At 42.0% G+C, this 8,622-nt stretch overlaps 2 long non-coding RNA genes across 2 annotated transcripts; one reads left to right on the forward strand and one right to left on the reverse strand.

Moving 5' to 3' along the window:
* The first annotated feature begins 704 nt into the window (after positions 1–704).
* LOC147577575 (uncharacterized) lies at positions 705–5,744 on the forward strand. Its single transcript, XR_015255866.1, has 3 exons — positions 705–992; positions 1,555–1,628; positions 4,836–5,744. It is a non-coding gene; the product is annotated as an uncharacterized LOC147577575 (long non-coding RNA).
* On the reverse strand, positions 4,797–8,352 carry LOC147577576 (uncharacterized). Its single transcript, XR_015255865.1, has 2 exons — positions 7,711–8,352; positions 4,797–5,023 (listed from the first exon to the last, which is right to left on the reverse strand). It is a non-coding gene; the product is annotated as an uncharacterized LOC147577576 (long non-coding RNA).
* Between the last annotated feature and the right edge of the window lie 270 nt (positions 8,353–8,622).

Raw genomic sequence — 8,622 nt, forward strand, 5'->3', positions numbered from 1 at the left:
TATTTTGATTAAAAGATGTGCCTTTACAAGGAAATTAAAAGCAAAAATGAACTATTGGGACCTCATGAAAATAAAAAGCTTCTGCACTGCGAAGGAAACAATCAACAAAACCAAAAGGCAACCAATGGAATGGGAAAAGATATTTGCAAATGACATATCGGACAAAAGGCTAGGATCCAAAATCTATAAAGACTTCACCAAACTCCACACCCGAGAAACAAATATTCCAGTGAAGAAATGGGCAGAAAACATAAATAGACACTTCTCTAAAGAAGACATCCAGATGGCCAACAGGCACATGAAAAGATGCTCAACATCACTCCTCATCAGGGAAATACAAATCAAAACCACACAGGGGTGCCTGGGGGGCTCAGTCGGTTGAGCTGTCTACTTCAGCTCAGGTCATGATCTCGCGGTTTGTGGGTTTGAGGACTGTGTCGGGCTCTGTGCTGACAGCTCAGAGCCTGGAGCCTGCTTAGGATTCTATGTCTCCCTCTCTCTCCCTGCCCCTCCCCCCAGTCTCTCTCTCTCAAAAATAAACATTAAAAAAAAAAACACTCAGATACCACTTCACACTGGTCAGAGTGTTTAAAATGAACAAATCTGGAGACTATAGATGTTGAAGAGGATGTGGAGAAACGGGAACCCTCTTGCACTGCTGGTGGGAATGCAAACTGGTGCAGCCGCTCTGGAAAACAGTGTGGAGTTTCCTCAAAAAATTAAAAATAGAACTACCCTATGACGCAGCAATAGCACTGCTAGGAATTTACCCAAGGGATACAGGAGTGCTGATGCATAGGGGCACTTGTACCCCAATGTTTACAGCAGCACTTTCAACAATAGCCAAATTATGGAAAGAGCCTAAATGTCCATCAACTGACGAGTGGATAAAGAAGATGTGGTTTATATGTACAATGGAATACTACTTGGCAATAAGAAAGAATGAAATCTGGCCATTTACAGCAATGTGGATGGAACTGGAGGGTATTATGGTAAGTGAAATAAGTCAGGCAGAGAAAGACAGATACCATATGTTTTCATTCATATGTGGATCTTGAGAAACTTAACAGAAGACCATGGGGGAGGGGAAGGGGGAAAAAAAGTTACAGAGAGGGAGGGAGGCAAACCATAAATACTGAGACTGAGACTCTTAAATACTGAGAATAAACTGAGGGTTGATGGGGGCTGGGGGAGAGGGGAAAGTGGGTGATGGCCATGGAAGAGGGCACGTGTTGGGATGAGCACTGGGTGTTGTATGGAAACCAATTTGACAATAAATTATATTAAAAAAAAGAGACTGCTGTATAGTTTCACACTTGATGTATATTTGGTTAATACTGACAGCCCAACAATTATACTTCACAGATATCAATTCACTGGCATTTCCTCGGAATATAATCATTTGCATTTTGATCGTTTTTCTACAACTTTCAGAGTTATAAAATAGCTGAAAGACAGTGAAAAGCAAAGACACAGTAGAAGGGTAGATGGGCAAGACCCAAGGTAACATGTTTTGGTCCCTATCCAAGTGTTTCACAACTTTTCCTGATACAGGAGTGGACAGGAGAGCACAGAGATACCACACCGGAATGTGGTCAAGGGGGCTGTTCATGGCCCCACCCTAGGGGGTAAGTTCTTTCATGCCCCAGACTCTTCACCTGTGGGGAAAGGGGGTGCTTCAGGCGATCACTAAGGCTCCTTCCATTTCAGCAGTCTTCTTCAAAGTGTGGGTCTTGGACCAGCAGTGACAGCATCACCTGAAAACTTGATAGAAATGCAAATTCTCAGACTCCATCCCAGGCCAACTGAATCAGAAGCTCTAGGGTGGGTTCCAAGAATCTGTGTTTTTACAAGCTCTCCAGGTGATTCTGATAGTTACATTTTGAGAACCATTACATCCCAGTTTCCTAGGAGATAAGTCTTTGTTATCAGGGGACTCAGTTATCATAACAGTATATTTTCTACTTCCTCCTGAAGTTGGAAGCATACAATTCTATGTGTAAAAGAGAAAGTCAGTTTGGTTGAAGCTTCTTTGCTCTAAGCAAAACTTCAATCTACTATTTATTTCAACAAACCTAGTTTATTTATTTTTTAAATGCTGATTTATTTTTGAGAGAGAGGAAGAGACAGCGTGAGCTGGGAAGAGCAGAGAGAGAGGGAGACAGAGGATCTGAAGCAGGCTCTTTGCTAACAGCAGAGAGCCCAATGGGGGGGCTTGAACTCATAAACTGTGAGATCATGACCTGAGTTGAAGTCCAGTGCTCAACTGACTGAGCCACCCAGGTGCCCCTCAACACAACCAGTTTAAAGAGAGGTCAGAGAAGTATTTCTTGAAGCTTTGGGTTTCACGTATTTTATAGTTAGAAGCTTCTCTCCCAGTTGTCTTGGTGGGTAGAGATGAGACCAGTCTTCCCAAATTTATTCTGGAAAACATTTCCTCTTTCTCTTCGCTTGCAAAGGCAATGATCACAAGGCTCTGTGTGGCACGACTGGAAAACTTTCTTTAAACCGTTTCCCTGGGTGGGGCACTTCCGTTCTTACATCTGATGAGCCATTCTGTTTCTGTTTGGTTCACAGAGGACTGGTTTGTCCTATTTGCCACTATCATTTCCTTACAGGTTACAGCTCTCCTGTGCCATATGAAATGGTGGTTTTGGGGGCACCTGGGTGGCTCAGTTGGTTAAGCATTTAACTTCGGCTCAGGTCATGATCTCACAGTTCATGAGTTTGAGCCCCGCATCAGGCTCTGTGCTGACAGCTCAGAGCTGGGACCCTGCTTCTGATTCTGTCTCGTTCTCTCTTTCCCTCCCTCACTCACACTCTGTCTCTCTCTCAAAAAAACAATAAAATAAAATAAATAAAATAAACATTAAAAAAAAGAATTGGTGGTTTTCAACATCCTAATTCTATAACATGCCTTCTGCACATCCTCAGCATTGTGTGCTTTCCAGTGTTTTCTATACTAGCATTCTCTGCTCAGCTCCATCTGATTGACTGGGACAAAGGTGATCATTATTTCTAACCTGGTGCCTTGACCATCTTTGAAAACTCTTTTATTAGTGACTTAGCCTTTTTCTTTTTTCTTTTTTAAAGTTTACTATTTTGAGAGAGAGGGAGAGAGAGGGAGAGAGAGAGAGAGAGAGAGAGGGAAAGTGAGTGGGGGTAGGGGCAGAGAGAGAGGCAGAGAAGATCCTAAGCAGGCTCTGCATTGTCAGTGAGGAGACTGCTGTGGGGCTCAAACCCACAAACCATGAGATCATGACCTGAGTCGAAATCAAGAGTCTGATGCTCAATGGACTGAGCCACCCAGGCACCCCAATCAGTGACTTACCCTTAAGTATAGGTCAGCAATTACACTGACCAAAGTAGTATCTATGAACTTAACCACTGAGACTTCAGAACTTGTCAATATGTCACTATTCACAGTGTAGAGAAGTTTCTCCAGGAGGTATAAACAGGTGTGCTAGGAAGAAAACATTGTGTGTGGTCAATTCTCTCTCTTGAAGATTCATAATGGACATTGTGCTAAAGGCTCTGAGAGTCTTACCGTAAAGAAACTTATCTGTGTTTAACGCAATATTTTCCAAACTTCTTTGAGCATGGAACATTTGTACAACAGGCATATCTAATTATATCCAGCTTGGGAAAGGCAGGTGTAGAAGATTTGAGTTGATGTACAAGACAAGATATTTCACAGAATCCGATTTCATTCATTTATAGTCAAATGAGGTAAGATATTTCAGCACCAATCTTAGATAACAAAACATCAATGCAAATGTGAGTTATATGCTGATTATGGTAACTGAGTCTACCATAGCTTTGTTACTCAAAACCTGGCTCTTTTTGAGTACTTTTGTTACTCAAAAAAGGCTCTTTTAGAATCTCAGGTCCTGGGGCGCCTGGGTGGCTCGGTCGGTTAAGCGTCCGACTTCGGCTCAGGTCATGATCTCAAGGTCCGTGAGTTCGAGCCCTACGTCAGGCTCTGTGCTGATGGCTCAGAGCCTGGAGCCTGTTTCAGATTCTGTGTCTCCCTCTCTCTCTGCCCCTCCCCTGTTCATGCTCTGTCTCTCTCTGTCTCAAAAATAAATAAACGTTAAAAAAAAAAAGAATCTCAGGCCCTAATCTAGATTTATTTATCAAATGCTTCATTTGAGTAAGCTGTGATTTCCATGTACTTTAAAGTCTCAGAAGCACTGATGGCAGCATTTTTCCTGTTATTTCCTTTTCTTACTGCCTACTCTATCTGGAATTCCTTGGGATACTTCCCTTCCTGGAAATGCAAAATCTTTGCCATCATTTAAATTTTTTTTTAAGTTTATTTATTTTGAGAGAGAGAGAGAGAGGGAGGGAGAGCGCATGTGTGTGGGGGAGGGAGAGAAAGAGAGAGAGAATCCCAAGCAGGCTCTGTGCACGGAGCCTGATTTGGGGCTTGAACTCACAGTGAGATCATGACCTGAGCCAATATCAAGAGTCAGATGCTCAACTGACTGAGCCACGCAGGTGCTCCTTTGCCATCATTTTAATGCAAACTTTCATTTCTCTTTCCCTTCTCTGAATTCTAATATCCTATGTGGTTTGTTTTATACCAGTATTGTGGCGGGGCCTGGGAAAATTCTGTGAGGATTGTAGTAAGCTTTTGAAAATTAATAGCATTCCCTAAACTGTTGAACAATATTAATTAGTTTTCTAAAGTCAGTGTCTCTTTCTTTAATTGTAGGAAAGGGTGGGGAGTGTATTAATTATCTCTTTCCATTTAGAAGAGTTCCTAAGAGTTAAGAATATAAACTCTGCATCTATTTAAAATAACAATCCTTGCCATGATAATTTATTTTCAGATGTCTGACTGTCAGAACCATGCAGTGGAAGCCACAATAAGCATGATACAGGCGCATATATAGAATTCTCTAGGAAGATTCCTTCACTACGGGCTTCGCTGATCCAGGATGCTGTTGAGGGGTCGTCCTGCATTGGTGGCCATGTTGCTTGTAAAGGAACGATGTGTTTTCAGTCACCCTGTCATCCACTGAAAGTTAAAACAAAATCACAGTGAGAATCTATAGGTTACATATCAATTTTTTTCACCGCAGGCAGATTAAATAACATGTTCAGGCTGGGCATTAACTAAAATGTCTGAGATTTGACCATGTCTTCAATAGACAATGAATGTGGGTTTTGGTGACCCAGTCCTCCAAGTATTTCCAGAAGAAGCAGTGAGAGGAAATTTTAAATTCTGACAAAGATTTATTAAGTTTCTTCTTTGGTGGGGAAGAAGAACTGTCTAGTGGTATCTAAAACATTCAGAACTCGTAATCATTCTTGTTCCAAGCAAATACCAGTTCTTTAGGTTTATTAGCCTATAAGATCACAGAATTCCAAGAGTATTCCTGAAAGTTCTCTCTTCTTCAACACTTGCACTCATATCTATTCATGTCAGTAAATAAGGTAGCCTTAATATATTAAAATATGTATCATGTAAAAAGGAAGTGAAAGTTACAAATATGGGAAAAGAATGTGATACAAAGAAGTGCATTCTGTATTTAGCAAGGAAACCATGAAAACTCCTGAGAAAAAGCTAAATGTATGAGGTCACTAACTCAACATTTTAAATTCCCCAGTGCTGAATTTTTATGGCTTACAAGCAATCTGAAAGGCATTAAGTTTCTAGGAAAAAGTGTTGCAATTCTGGATTTTTGCCTGTCTTTTGACCCTAATAAGGCTGTTTAAAAATAAAGTTATCAACGGAACTTGGTCTGTCTCTAAAATGAGGAATAATACTCTGTCCTTACAAGCCTCTGATATCATATACCTTCATACTTTACAAAAACTCAGATTTGAGGATTAAAGTATTAAGAATCTAGTCATGCAGAGAAAACAGGAGTTGTTTTCTTTGTCAAAAATGACCGGCTCTGAAACTTTAGAATAGTGTTGTCCAATATTACAACACTGTCATCAACTGTCCACAACAATATGGACAGTGTTCCATATTTACACAGTTCAATATGGTAGCAATTAGCCACATGGGGCTGATGTGGGTGCCTGGGTGGCTCAGTTGGTTAAGCATCTGACTTCGGCACAGGTCATGATCTCACGGTTTGTGAGCCTGATCCCCACTTTGGGTGAGCTTGAGCCCTGCTTCAGGTGAACATGATCCTTGCTTTGGGTGAGCCCCACTTTTCTCTTTATCTCTCTTACCCACTCTCTCTCTGCCTTTCACTCACCTGCATCCTCTCTCTCTCTCTCTCTCCAAAAATGAAAGGAAAAAAAAAGGAAATATGGTTAATGTGATGGAGAAACTGAATATTTATTTATTTTTATTTTTATTTCATTTTTTAATATTTATTTACTTTTAAGAGAGAGACAGAGTATGAGCAGGGGAGGTGCAGAGAGAGAGGGAGACACAGAATCTGAAGCAGGCTCCAGGCTCTGAGCCATCAGCACAGAGCCAGATGCGGGGCTCAAACTCACGAACCTCGAGATCATAACCTGAGCCAAAGTCAGACGCTTAACCGACTGAGCCACCCAGGTGCCCCTTTATTTTTATTTTAACTTAAATTTAAATAGCAACAATGGCCAGTGACTACTGTGTTAGACAATTCAGCACTAGGAATATTTTCTTTCCAGTATGAATTTAAAATTTACAGCAATATTTTTATTTCTTAATGTTGTTTTCTAGTTTATGGATTTAGAAAAAAATGATTTGGGGGCACCTGAGTGGCTCAGTCAGTTAAGCATCTGACTCTTGACTTCGGTTCAGGTGACTATCTCACAGTTTGTGGGTTCGAGCCCCCCATCAGGCTCTGCACTGGCAGTGAAGAGCCTGCTTGGGATCCCCCCTCTCTCTACTTCTCCCCAACTCATGTTCTCTCTTTCTAAGAGATATATTTTTTTTTTTTTGAAAATAATGACATGAAGTGGTCCACCAGACAATGTTGTATAAGTGATAGACATGCTTAACCTGAAGTCTGAGATCTCCTCACATCTGTAGTCTATGGGGAGGCTTGACTGGTGTAGAGAAAAAGCACCAAGGAAAACCTGAGCATGATGATGACAAGTCACTGCTGGTCCTGTAGGTCTGCCATTTACTATTTTTATTTATATTACTTTTGAGTGAATTTACCAAATCATTTGATTTATTTTATCTTTTTCTTTTTTTAATTAAAGAAAAAACTTTTTAAATGTTTTTATTTTATTTTTGTGAGAGAAAGACAGAGTGCAAGTGGGCGAGGGGCATAGAGAGAGGGAGACACAGAATCTGAAGAAGGTTCCAGGCTCTGAGCTGTTGGCACGGACTGTGAGATCATGACCTGAGCTGAAGTTGGACGCTTAACTGGCTGAGCCACCCAGGCGCCCCTTAAATTTTTTTAATGTTTATTTATTTTTGAGAAAGAGAGAGAGAGAGAGAGAGAGAGAGAGACAGAGAGAGAGAGACAGCATGAGCGGGGGAGGGGCAGAGAGAGGGAGACACAGAGTCTGAAACAGGCTCCAGGCTCTGAGCTGTCAGCACAGAGCCTGACCCAGAGCTTGAACCCATGAACTGTGAGATCATGACCTGAATCTAAGGCTCAACCGATTGAGTCACCCAGGTGCCCCGTTCTTTCCTTATTTTAAATGTAATGTTAATGATGTTTCTTAAAACATCATCTTTTTGTTAGTTCTTTCCTTCAGAATTGAATTACAGACCACATAGGAAAAACCAGTTTCATTACTTACTAATTATGCTTTAGATGTAGAATCAGCTTTTGAATGGGCTGGACTTCTTAGGGAGCAAAGTGGGAAACAGTCTTCTTTCCAGCCCTCTGTCAGATCGCCTTTCCTGCCTCTGGATAATATCTGTCTCACAGATCTCCTTTGCAGGTACTAGAAAGCCCAGAGTACTACCAAACTTCCAATCGTGCATCCAATGTAAACCTTCTCCCATCCACCATAGCTCAGGTATGTGGGTCTGGGAGTCTGCAGTGGGGAAGGGCTGTCCAGTCAGCTTCTCTACTCTTCTCTGCACTTTCTCTTCCACCAGCTACCTGCTGCTTCTTGTGCCTCCAGGGCAGGATGCAGGAGGGTGGGGAGTGTCCAAGGAGTGGAGGGGTCTTAGCTGGCTGCCGCTGTTGCAATTTGGTATTTTGGGCCCTCTGGGGAAAGATGCCCAAAGGAACGTTCGACGCTTTCTTTCAAGGAGTGCTTGTGAGAATGTCCAAAAGGTCCTCAAGCGGCCTCATTCTCTGACTCTGAGTATCAAAACCCTTCTAATTATGAAGTAAGACATGTGCCCAGATGACTGCTTATGAGCCCTGCTTAGCAACCTCCGCTGATGGGGCATCTCCACAGATTCTTCTCTAAGTGTGGCTTTGCCCTGTCAAGCAGACCCCTTCCACAGTGTCTTTTCAAGACTTCTAAAGATAGCTACCTTCCATAGTGCCCATTGAACCCAAAGAACATTCAGCACCTAATTCCAGACAGTCTGAAGATGTAGGTCTTTCTTCCTTTTGCTTAGGAGGGAATTCTAGCCAGCTTCTCATCAGACGTCACTGGGTTAGGGTCAGGCATCTGGCCTATGTCGCTCCTGACAAATCCAGGAAACCCCAGCCTGACTTTCCCAAGAACCTTCAGTCAGGGACCATGTCACTG

The sequence above is a fragment of the Puma concolor genome, chromosome C2, assembly GCF_028749965.1.
Source record: "Puma concolor isolate L17-30 chromosome C2, mPumCon1.1.hap2, whole genome shotgun sequence".
Taxonomy (NCBI): domain Eukaryota; kingdom Metazoa; phylum Chordata; class Mammalia; order Carnivora; family Felidae; genus Puma; species Puma concolor.